General features: G+C 33.9%; 1 long non-coding RNA gene across 1 annotated transcript in view; it reads left to right on the top strand.

The window, feature by feature from the left end:
- The first annotated feature begins 4,787 nt into the window (after positions 1 to 4,787).
- The window catches only part of LOC148125141 (uncharacterized), a 70,084-nt gene continuing 62,020 nt past the window's right edge, over positions 4,788 to 12,851 (top strand). The window contains exons 1-2 of the long non-coding RNA XR_015744492.1: positions 4,788 to 4,891; positions 5,252 to 5,365. This is a non-coding gene — a long non-coding RNA (uncharacterized LOC148125141). The remainder of the gene's footprint in view (positions 4,892 to 5,251; positions 5,366 to 12,851) is intronic.

Consider the following 12,851-nt stretch of genomic DNA (forward strand, 5'->3'; position numbering starts at 1 on the left):
TTCCATCATGTTGATGCGGCATTTGAGTACTCCAGCCGGCCTGTCGCGTGGGCCTGTCGTCGGAGGGTCTGCTCTCAGTTACGGTCAGCGTTTGACGGCTTCGCGCATCCAGGGGACACCACTTGGAGGTGGCATGAATTACAAAAGGAATGTTAATGAGCTGTAATAAATAACTAAGGAAATTAGACTGGTTTACATAGTGTGGCCCTTTACATGAAAGGTGAGCAATGTTGTTCCACTGCCTGCTGTGAACATTGTGTCTAATGCATTCCCTGGATTAGAGCCCACAAAATGGTTTCTCCCAAATAGCTAGGCAATTTGATGGCTTTAAATGTTCTGGATCACAAACCCATAATCCATGATCTTTAGCCTATGTTGTTGGGTTTCTGGAACTATGGTTCAATACCACTTGAAAATCATTGTTGACATCCCTTGTGTTTTCCTTATTTTACTTTTCTATGGACCGTCTTGTAAATGAAGTCATTGGGGAAAGGGAAGTTATCATTCACAAATATCCATTAAATATGAAATACATTATTGCGGTGTTTCTATTATGATATCATTGTGCCAGAGATGAAGCATAAAATGATATCTCTTCACAATGGCATTGTTACACAAGTTTCTAAGTCAGTGCAAATGATATAATTTGTATTGTTTATAAAACATTAAAAAGAACATAACACTTAGCTGCCATCTTAACTTTTTTTGGATAGATATGGAAAAACAGACAACTTTAGGACATATCGTTACTTTTATTATTTGTATATTTCTGTGGGCTCAAAGAAGAGATTTTTCCCTTTCAGTTGTACAGCCTGATTTTAGAGGTACTTATGTAGCTTTTAGAACTCTATCACATAAATATTTTTTTAAATATTTAAAAGAAAATTAATAAATATATCTATAGTGTACTTCATATGTCTTCCAGGCTTCTAAGATATGTCCATGGTAAATATTTGTTGGAAAGTTTGGAATTGTTCTAAAACACCAAACATACCCCAAACACAATACTATCGTATTTTTTTCCACCACTAATCATGTACTTAATCAATTTTAAACCCATTTGCCATTTACATAATACTAAGCAATCAGTCTTTCGAATATCCATAATTACAAAAAAAGCCTCTATCCTTTTATTATTTTTATTTTTTTGCTCAGGGAACTTCATGGAGAAATCTTCAGCTATGGATTCATTACACTCTCTGTTTAGTTAGCCATTTCCTTGTGGAACAGCGATATTTTATTTGGCTGGCAATCACTCCTAATACAGGAGAACTGTTGTATTTTGTCAACTGGCTATTAAAAAGCCTTGCTTATTTTCCTAAATGGTATGTGTGTGAGTAAAGACTTTAACGTGTGACAGGTTTAATTTCAAAATCTACAATAGTCTATCATCTAATATATTTTGTCAATTGGTTTCAAACTAGATAATCCCAGGATGAATGTTATTTGTGTTTATTGTGGTTGTATATTTTTGAAAAGTATCACAAGATGAAAATTGTTTTCCTCCAAAGCCAGGACTCAATACAGCTCCTTAGTTCAATCTCAAAACATCATTTAGTGTACGGAGCATGTGAGCCATAGTCAACAGCCAAAATTGGACATTTTTTCTGATTTATGGGAAATGTTATATAGCATATGCTTAATCCAATAAGACATAAATTCAGTTTTGGTTTATCATCACTATGTACCCAGCAAGTTTGTTCTTGGTAAATATTACTTGGAGGTTTAAAACTAAAGTCTCCCTTGAACAGAGTTCAGTTCTTGATTTTGTTTATTTGTTTGTTATGCATTACCTTTGTATTTCACCACAATCTCAAATATCACATCCATGCAACCACTGTGCAATCTACCCTATTAACTTTTAGCAGAACAGTGAGTACCTGGTTTTGATGCCTTGCACTGTATGGAAATGTTGCATTCACTATATTGTGTTTATATTGGTTAAATTCTCCTTGTTTTTGTTTATTGCTACCGCACACCACTCAGAATTATAAATTAAAAGTTGGACAAACTTACAAATTTTAAAATAATAAATTAATTAAGTGCTTTCTTTTTCAGCCTAGGTGATTTACAATGTATGTTTAATGAACAATATAGTTACATTTTTTTGAATCCACACTCTCATTTAATCTAAAAATATCTATACATCTCCTTTCTTTCATTCTTTAGCTTTGTTACTTCCTAGATAAATCAATTTGGGACTACCTTCATGCTGTACTTGGATTGGTTTACTTCACTATTTTTTGTATATGTGCATTTTATTATTATTTTAGAATAATGCACACCCTACATACATGATTATGAACAGAAAAGGGAATATGTAGTTATTAAGAACTAAACATAATGAAAAATTTAAAGGAAAAAAGATGCATATAATTATAAATAGCCATAATAAATTACTTATTTGCATTACTTCTAGACCATATAGCAAAAGCCAAATTTTCTGATTTTTAGAATTCAGATACTTCTCAGAAATGTATAAGAAACTTATACTTTGGATCCATTCTTTAAAATCAGAAAAGTAACTTTCTTTTCAATTACATAAAATTATCTCTTACAATAAAAGATAGAAATCAATCAGCTGTCAAAGGTAGTTATCTAAGTTCTTGGTGAATATGGACATTCCAGTAACTTTTGCCCACTTAAGCTACAATCATAGCAAATTGAGAAATATACCCCAACATACTAGAAATGCACACATGAAACAAAAATGAAATCAGGACACCCTATCTGATTTTAAAAAATAATGTATCATATTTAGCTAATGTATAGAAAAAATGCATAGCTGCATATAGATTCAGACCATGGATTCCAAGATCTGTACCCACATATAAGAAGAAAAGGACAATTTGTGGTTTTTAAATGTCATATATAACTCCCATTCTTTCCTCCTTCTGTTTTAATAACTCTTTAGACTTCCACAAACCAAAATATTCAATCAAAAAGATCAAACCCCTCTTTGGATTTGCTATTCTTTCCACTCATATACCAAATAACAGAAGTACACAAGTCATATGTCACCATCTTAATCTTTTTTAAAAAAAAAATAATCTTGAGGAGATAAACACAGTTTGATTTATTCTGTTAAAAAAATTAAAATCACTAGTCTATTAATTTTTTAAAGGGGGTTTCTGTGCTCTAAAAACATTCCTTTCAAATATTTCCAGAATCTGAGCCATGATAACATACTGCACTTTATGCAAGATAAAGTTACTACAAGATATTGTTAGAGAGCTGCTTGTTTTTCTTGTTGGGAGCAACTTCCCTAAAAATACATTTGTCAGATTTTTCTGAAAAAAAAAATCTATTATATTCATAATGGTATTGGCTCTGGAGAAAAAAGTGGTTTTGGATTTTGTCCAATACTCAACGAAGTTAAATAAAGGCTGTTGTTTATTTCTCTTAAGATTTAATACTGGCTTCAAGAATAGACAGGCATATGTTATTGCATATAGTTTCTTCTTTTGTCAATACTCTATGAACAACTGTGTAAGCTGAATCTTAAATTGACAGCTAAAAATTTTTATCCATATATTCTATTCAAAATATTAATCCATGAATTTGAATGCCAAATATTTGCTGAACTTTTAACTTTTGAATTTTAAAATTAAATTAAATTAAAAAAATAATTTTATGAAGCATCAAATTATCAAGTCTTTTTAAAGACACACCAGGAATGCACAGGTTGATCTAGGATCTAAAAAAACTCATAAATGCCTTTGTTGTCAGAAGTGGAGCTGGCTTGTCTACATAAGTGAATTAAGCAGTTATCAAGGTCGCCAAATTAATAAATTGCCAAATTAAGGAAAAAAGAAGATACCTTAGGTCAGTAATGCCAATTTCATGATTCACCTAGACATCAGTTGCCAAGAACTAGTCAGGTATAAGAATATAAATATAAAAGAGGGACTTATATATCATCTTGAGGATCCAGACAAATGACTATTAATGCAATTATTAATAACCAGAAATGTAAAATAAAACATCAGTAATGCCATTAATTCAAGAATATAAAAGTCTTCGCAAGATATAATTGCATGCAAATAAATATATAAATTGAACTTTATGAAATTAGCGCCTCCCACCTCCCATAGAGAGATAGCTCTGAATTTGACACCAAACTGTTTAAGATTTCATGGCATTAGTTATTTGATGAAGTGTCATTTAATATATACCTTGTATAATTAACAGGCATATTTATCCATAATAAAGGGAAATAAGACATCCCTAATGTAATATATATTTAATAAAGAAGGATCTCTAAATAAGATTGAGAATTTTGAATAAATACATAGTAGATTTGACTTTTATTTGGTATACTGTATGCCATATTTAATGTCTATTTAGTAGGATTGTTGATTCATATAAATTTTACAGTGTTAAAAGTGGCTCAATAAATCAATGCTGGCTGAAGAATTCTGAAAGTTGAAGTCCACAAGTCTTAAAGTTGTGAGGGTTGGATATCCCTGCATTACAGTCAAAGAAAGCAGAAAGTGAGAATACCATTGATCAGATTCTAGCTTTATATGCAATAACTAGGCATCTAAGATTCCTTTGTTCTAGTTTGTCAGAAAGATTCACTCAGCAGAAGGGCCTTTGCAGAAGATACCCCATCATTTAATTGGCATTGCTCACACGCTGAAAAAAAATGTTTACACAATTAATATTCCGAGTTTGTTATCAGAGGGTTAGTATTCCAGAGTTGCCAAGTAGCCTTGAAACCTCAGCAGCATCAACCCTGGATGGCATCATTTCAAAGCTAGCATTTCAGTTCAGAGTTCAGACTGAAAACATAGCAGTATGCAAAATTCAAAGTAGCAAATGCTGATGACGGGGGGAAAAAAATCAGTATTATATAATATGAACGGGGAGCACGTCTGACTATCAAATGGTAAGCCTCTCAATTGTTCTTTGACAAATTAATATTCTAATGGTAGCTGAGCAATCCTCCTTAATCAGGAAATGCAGAATGAATTTTAAAAATGTTGGAATTTTTAAAGAATTCCAGGCAGCATACCAACATGCGAATGAAAACTGTCCACCACTTACAGCATATTGGAGCTGACAGACAGTTAGCTAATACAGTTTTATGATTTTTTTTAAAAAAAAAACCCTGTTGACTATGAAGAGTGAAAGTAGTTTCAAAGTAATAACAGTCTGTATCTTTACAATGAAATACAAATTAAAAGTGAAGATGGGAAGGAATTATTGCAGGATGAATGAGGAAGTTCTCTGTGTTTTCCCCCCACAGCCCATGGAAGAATGATTATATCCTTACAACAGTCTTCAAAGACCTGAAGTTACAGAGTGGAAGAGGAAATGAACTGCACTCTGGTGAACTCTCTGGCCCCAACAGTGCGAACTTGTAAGCACACACTTTCCACGTTATTCAATTTTGTTCCTTTAGCAGCTCAGCAGTACTCTGTTTTCCTTTTATTCTCTGCTTTTCCACTGTTCTTGAAAACTCTTCTACACCTTCAGGTATTTTATACATGTGCATTTGTTGAATCCAGGAGGTAACTGTCTTCCATATGTTAATAACTTTACAAATCCATATTGATTCCTTACTTCTTCATTGTACCATGATGGTGATATCATGATGCTGCTTTACAAAACCCCTATTAATACAAAACCCTTAATGCTGCTTTGTAAAACCTTAGTAAGACCACATCTGGAATACAGAGGTGGTATTCAGCAGGTTCTGACCAATTCTGGAAAACCGGGAGCGGAAATTTTGAGTAGTTCGGAGAACCAACAAATAATAGCTCTGATTGGCCCTGCCCCCCTCTATTCTTTGCCTCCCGAGTCCCAGCTGATCGGCTGGGTCTTCTTTTGTTGCCCTTCACAGGAGAATGGAGCTGGAAAGCAGGTTAGTGGGGTGGGGAGGGAATAGGATTTTTCAATAACCTTCCCCTAGAGTAGGGTGGGAATGGGGATTTTGCAGTAACCTTCCCCTTGGTGTGGCCCATCAAGCCACACCAGACACACCAAGCCACACCCACAGTACCGGTACTAAAAAAAAATTGAATCCCACCACTGCTGGAATACTGGAATCAATTTTGGCCACCACACTACAAAAAAGATGTTGAAAAAGGTTCAGAGAAGAGCAACTAAGATGATCAAAGGCTGAACTATATGAGGAACAGCTGCAGATTTTGGGTCTGGCTAGTCTAAAGAAAAAAATAATTAGGGATCACATGATAGTGGTATTTCAGTATTTGAGGAGCTGCCACAAAGAAGAGAGGGTCAAATTATTCTCCAAAGCACCAGAGGCCAGGACAAGAAATAATGGTTGGAAACTGATCAAAGAGCGAAGCAATCTGGGATTGAGGAGAAACTTCCTAACAGTAAGGACAATTAACCAGTGGAACAGCTTGCCTCCAGAAATCCTGCATGCTCCATCACTGGAGGCTTTTAAGAAGAGACTGGACAGTCACTTGTCTGAGATTGTATAGGTTCTTCTGCTTGAGCAGGGGGCTGGACTAGAAGATCTCCAAGGTCCCTTCCAGCTCTATTCTATTCTTTCAAAATGTTTAAGGAGAATTATACAATAGTATCATGGATATCTGTAAGGAAGGAGATTACCTGTAGCACCATCATACAAATGAGGCAAATGACCAACACCACTGTAACTCCTGTTACGTGTTTATATATGCCATGCAGACTGAATTATTATAATGCTATCAAATTCTAAACTGGATTGTTGACCAGCTTAGTTTTTCCTTGACAGGCCAAGAGAAAATGTAGCTGTTAGCCATCTATATGATTTCCTCTTTGAGATAATATAACATCTTTTTCAGAATGATGTTGGTCAAATATGTAGGCTTTAATGGGAATTATACATGCAGCCATGTTTTGAGCCCACAAAAGAGCTCAATCTTGTCATTTTGATCTGGTTTCTGTCCATATCACTTTATTCATTCAATATAACTGCCCAAATCAGGCTCCAGCAGTTTGATTGCCAGATTAAATATTTTTAAAAACAAGGATGTCAGATGCAATACATTATTATTTGTATATTCTTCCATTCTGTAAACTCTGTGAAATATCTGATCATTATTCATGTTATTTCAGAGATCAACAATAAGTTATAAAACTGATAACCTTTAAAGAACTATTTAAAAAAAACTTCAATGTTTTAAATGGGAAATGGAACTATTTCCTTAACTACAACTGGTTTTATATTCAAAATTAATGCAATTCTTTAATGACAAATAAAACATTCAAATATTTTTTTTGTTTCAGGAAGCTAGTATATTTCACTGTTCAAGCAATTAAATGAAATAGTTTTCAGTTTCCTGTTTGGACTGAAATAAGAGGAAGGGTACATATTTCTGAATAAGGGTGGCTGGAAATCTTAGAACGATACTTTATTCTACATATTCTGAAGATCTGTATGCCTTTTAGTCACACAGGCATAAATCTAATGTTTGGACTCAAATTTCTTGAATTTGTTGTACTAAGAAAACACAGAACAATTAATGCTAATATGCTTATTTGAAAAGAAAAGGAAGAATTCCCTATTATGATTAAGAGCTCCCTTAATAGGTGTTGCTTTTATGCTTAATATGTTTCTAGCATCATCATTAGTTTATGATTTTTCTATTGGATTTTCATCATCTTGATCTCTTTGGAACATTCCAGCTTAGAGATATAATTGTGGAATTCTCAAATTGAAATAAAAGAATGGATATTCCCCAAAAGGAAAATAAATTGCAGGATCAGTCCAAACTTGTATTAGAAAGTTAAGATATAAGAGGAAGACTGTAAAGTCTGGGTGTTATTTTATCTTTTTTCCCTCTTCTTTTACTTTACATTAAGAACCTTGGAGAACAATCGCATTAAGCTTACAGAGATTTATGTCTATGGAGATTCTCAGTCATCCAAGTCATGGTTGTCCCAAAGGTGCTTTTTCAGAAGGCAGTCTGAGAGTCCAGTTGCCCTTGAAAAGGCACTTTTGGTACAGGGATTTATCTTTATTAGGCACAATTGCAGTTTCATGCAATCAAAAGAAAGTTTGGACTAAATATCTGGATCTGGTAACTCAGAGTAAAAAGACATAAGAAATCATCTGTAATTTTATAGCATACTTTTTGTTCAAGTAGGAAATATCAGGGTTAGAGATGCATGAGCACACTAATGAATTCCTGTGAATTAAGAAAGTACGAAGTACTTTTTAAAAAAAAAAATCAACTAGGAGGCGAAAGGGGAACAGCACCAGAGTTGTCAGAGCTGTATATGATTACTTGGGTCTAGTACAGCTTCTTGGAGTTTGCTGGTTGCTTTAGAAGAGAGCAGTTCCTTTTTTCTTTTTTCTCATGAATGTTGTACTCCAAATACTGTTATCACCCAATCTATCTTGGCTGCTGTCCTTCAAAGTGCATTTTTCTGCTTTGGAAATCAGTGAGCCTGCTTACTGATTTGGCCTGGCCTAACAGGTTAAACTGATATCCCTGCATTTCTAAATGCATTACAAGAAAAACTGTTTGAAAGCACAGTCGTCTAAGTGTTGGACGGTTTTTACTCACTGCCTGGAATTCTTTCAACATAGAGCAATTAAGACTTAATAAACAAATAAATAAGCAAATGTGAACTTGGCCAGCACACACACACACACTTAAATCTCAATGTGGCTCATTCAAAATAAAACAAGTTTTTTTAAACACTGAAGATGTTCGGTGCCAGTTATTTCTTCACTGAAGGCAAAACTAGGTACTTCAAAGGCTGACAGATTTCCTTTGGGTTTTTTTTATCTGTATTATTTTCAAGATAAGTAAAAAACATAATTATTCCATTTGCATTTGAGATTCATGTTGGAGGCCTGCATTATTTTTTCATGCTTTTGATTGATATTTTTAGTATTGCTATTTCAATGTTAACTTTCAAAGATTCTGAATTTTAAGATATTGATGCCAAGAATATATTTTTAAAAATAGTCCATGTTTTGCTAGTAGGGAAAGTTGTGACACAAATTACAGGTTTGTCTTATTTGCACATCCATTTGAATCTAAATTCCCAGTAGTCTCACAAAGGAATCCAAACCTTCACTCTTCTTACATTCTAAATATCTGATTAAGAAAAGACATTCCTAAGATACTACTCTTGGGAATCCAATAAAGCAATTCCTAAATGAATAATTAAGAGATGAATTAATTTTGGTAATGATTCAAATTCAAAGGATATAAGTAGAAGAGAACTTCATCACCATGTGGGCCGTAAGCAAAATAATTGGTCTACTTTAACTTTCAGACCACAGTGTTTGTAATTGCTTCAAAATCCCATCTCAAGATACACCTTCTCCTCTTACCTTTGGGACTGACATTTGATTAATTAACGAATCAAATTCTCCAAACTCTTTTGTCCATCAGCTTCTTGGTTGTTACTGAATCCTATACACGCATCTTCTGTCAAAAAGTTTCAAAAGGTAATCCATGTGACCCTGGGACACTGCAACAGTCATAAATATGAGTCAATTGCCAAGTCTGAATTTTTATCATGTGACCACAGGGATGGTGCAATGATCATAAGTGTGAAAAACAGTCATAGTCCACTTTTTTCCGTGCCATTTGAATGGTCACAAAATGAACTGTTATAAACCGAGGACTACCTCTACAGTGTTATATGTTATTATGAACATTGAACCTGACAAATACATGAGATCTATAGAAGCAATATGGATTATTGGTTCATATAGCTCTGAGAACACTTGCACATCATTTGGTGACTGCTACACTTAAAGCCACAATTTGAATATAAAAAGGGGACTTGTTAGATAACCATGGGAGCAAAACTTTCATTTGTCTCTACAATATCATATCAAACATAGTTGAAACAAAAATGAATGTATATGTGTGGCGAAGAGTGTAGCATGGATAGTATGGACCACTTAGTATGGATAAAAACTGTGGATTACTTGGAGATAGTCAGGCTTTACATCAAGTAAAGGGAACTTTTCCCAAAAAAAAACCACATGCAAACCACATTAGATATTTGAATGGATGCTACAATATGAAATCCATCATTGTTTCAAACAGACCAATGAAAACTGAGCTTTGTTTAAAAGGGAGAGGACTATAGCTTTCTTCTGATAACTCAGGTACCCAATTAGAGATTGAAGAGTGTCCTGATAAGTCTTTTGAAGAAAAAAGCTACAATAAAAGTCCAAAGCTGTTTTCATTTCCCTTTAACCATTTCTTTCTCTTGAAAATTGTAGTTGGTGTGACTTATTGCTAATTTCTGCCAAGTCATTCCTTTGAAGCTTCCCATTATATTCCTTTTTTTCTTAATGCAATTGATTGTATTGGAATTTTAAAGATCTCATTTTTTGAATATGCTTTTCCTATCTGGTAATTATTATTTGACACATCTCTTTATTCTTTTTTCTCTTTTCTGTATTAACTTTATTAAGAGTTTAGACAAGAAAGATAAAAACTAACAGAAACTAATATTTAAGATAAAAGAGAAGAAGAAAAATAAAGCACAAAGAACAATGCCAGGCGTGTTCCAACTGAGTTCCAATTTTCTTTTATAGCAGCTATAAGTATAAATGTAAATCGAACTCTTGCTCTGTGATTACAACACATAAGTTTCATTTCTTCTATAATCTATTTTTTACTCATCAAAACCATATATCATAATTTAATGTTTTTGTGTGTTACACAAAAAATCTAAAAGAGGTTTCTAATCCACATAAAACTTGACACATACCTTTATCCTTAACTCCTGTACCTGTGAATAAGTTACAGCATGATAAAATTCTGCATTTGTCTCCAGTGATCCTTCAGGGAAGAATTTCAGAAAACATAAAATAAATATCAGGCAACCACTTTTCTTCTTTTAATTATTATTACTTTTATAGTGTGAACACCTAAAGGCCTGATCTGGATTTTGAACATTATCATATGGGGAACTAGATGCCCCACCTTTTACATGCACATGTTTCCTTGCACAGTATTTCCAGTTCAGAGCAAGGAAAACCAATTGCCTTAAACCCATTTTATATAGCACACTGTTTAAGACTGAGTTTCTTTATTAAAAAAAAATATTACAAGCCTTGAACGTTTGTTCCTGTGTGCATAGCCACACCAGAGTGAACATTGACACTGACACACCATTGATAACGTGTCATCAACTACCACATTATAATAAAAAAGGAATCAAGTCAAAGTAGAAGACCCTATGAAACCCACAAAATGATCCCTAACTGATAAAGGAAGTGATCTTGGGCCAGTCACTCTCACTCAGCCCAACCCACTTCACTGGGTTGTTGTTGTGATGCAAATAGGAGGAAGAAAGTGTTGGGTATGTTGGCCACCTTGACTTATTTGTGAAAATAATAAGGGAGGAATACAAATAAATAAATAATGAGTAAGCAAAGATCAAAAAATGCTTGGCCGGAAGACTGCTCCAAGACCTATAGCTGGAAAAAGAAATTCTATATTTATACATCTATTTCTGTAAACATACATTGTGGTTTAAAAATGACAAAGGTAAAATTTAACACAAGCCTCACAGGTATGCTAATTTTCAAAGCTAGTTATTTTATCTGATTGCAAATAATATAGTAGGTTTGGCTGAAAACTTGGATTAAACTCACGTTAAAAAAAACTGTAATTCCCTTTTGTTGGAAGTTTATTTAGTATTGTCAAGGCTATAAATAATAAGTATAGGGCATAAGAAATATCAGGCTGTGCTATATAAACCCATTCATGAATACTTTATATATGAATATTAAATAAAATTGCGCATAACAATGTCCTAATATTTCACCACCTACGTAAGACACACCACTGCTTGTTCTAACTAAATATTTTCAGTAAGTTTTACTTGCTGACACTTGCACAGATTTACTCCAATGAAAGCAGATGCATTGGCCTCATTTAGCGAACTTCTAAAAGGACTATCCTTTCACAACAGGCAGAAAGCTACTGCCTCATGGGGTGCCATTGTTAAACACAATGCAGTCTGTTGGTGTATTGGAGGTGCTAACTGAACACACAAAGGCTCCACTCTTAGCATGAAGCTACACTTTTCTACCGCAACCTTACCCTTGTTAGGTAAGTGACCTTCCTGAAGAACCACTAAGAAAATTGTTACTCTTCTGTACCAGGTCAATTCTCTTCTTCAACAAGGTTTTTTGTATCTCAATAAGCATAAACTCTACCCTTTGCCACAGTGATCAACTGAAGCTCAGTATGCGCCCAGAATAGTAAGGGTATAATAGAACCCTGTTGTGAAGAGTCTACTAGCCAATCTCATATAAAACATGACAGAACTCGCAAAAGAATGCATGTTACATCAAAAAAGAGGAACCCAAATTAAATCAGAAAATCTCCCCCAGTGATAATGAATAGGTACACATCATTGCTATAGTCTTTTTGTGAGACTTTACATATTTAGGTGCGTACCCATTCAAGAGCAACAGTTTAATAACAAAGCAATTCCCTCTATATGTGCATCACATTATTAAGGGTTCAACAACTTATTACATCAACCAAATTCTATCTGGTCTTAAGATTCATAAGAATTGTGTGATCTGGACAAATATATCCTCTCTTTTATTTATTTAATAGCTTTCTACACGATGGTACCAAGGATTCCATTTAAAACTTTTTTAGAACAACACTTTATCCATACTTTAAAAAAATGTCTAGTGCTCTTTCAGAAAAATGCTAGACCTATGTTTAGAAATAGCTGAATGGCAATTTACTGGCAAGGAACATCTACAAACCATTATTTAAGCAATTTTATGGATGACTGAATATGAGGCACCCAGCTACATTTGACCAACTCCACTCCACTCCATGTTAGAGAGAATGATTGTTGGTTGTTTACCTGCCAGAGGTTCATCA

This window comes from Pseudonaja textilis, chromosome 8, assembly GCF_049901715.1.
Source record: "Pseudonaja textilis isolate UNSWEBS1 chromosome 8, rPseTex1.2, whole genome shotgun sequence".
Classification (NCBI taxonomy): Eukaryota; Metazoa; Chordata; class Lepidosauria; order Squamata; family Elapidae; genus Pseudonaja; species Pseudonaja textilis.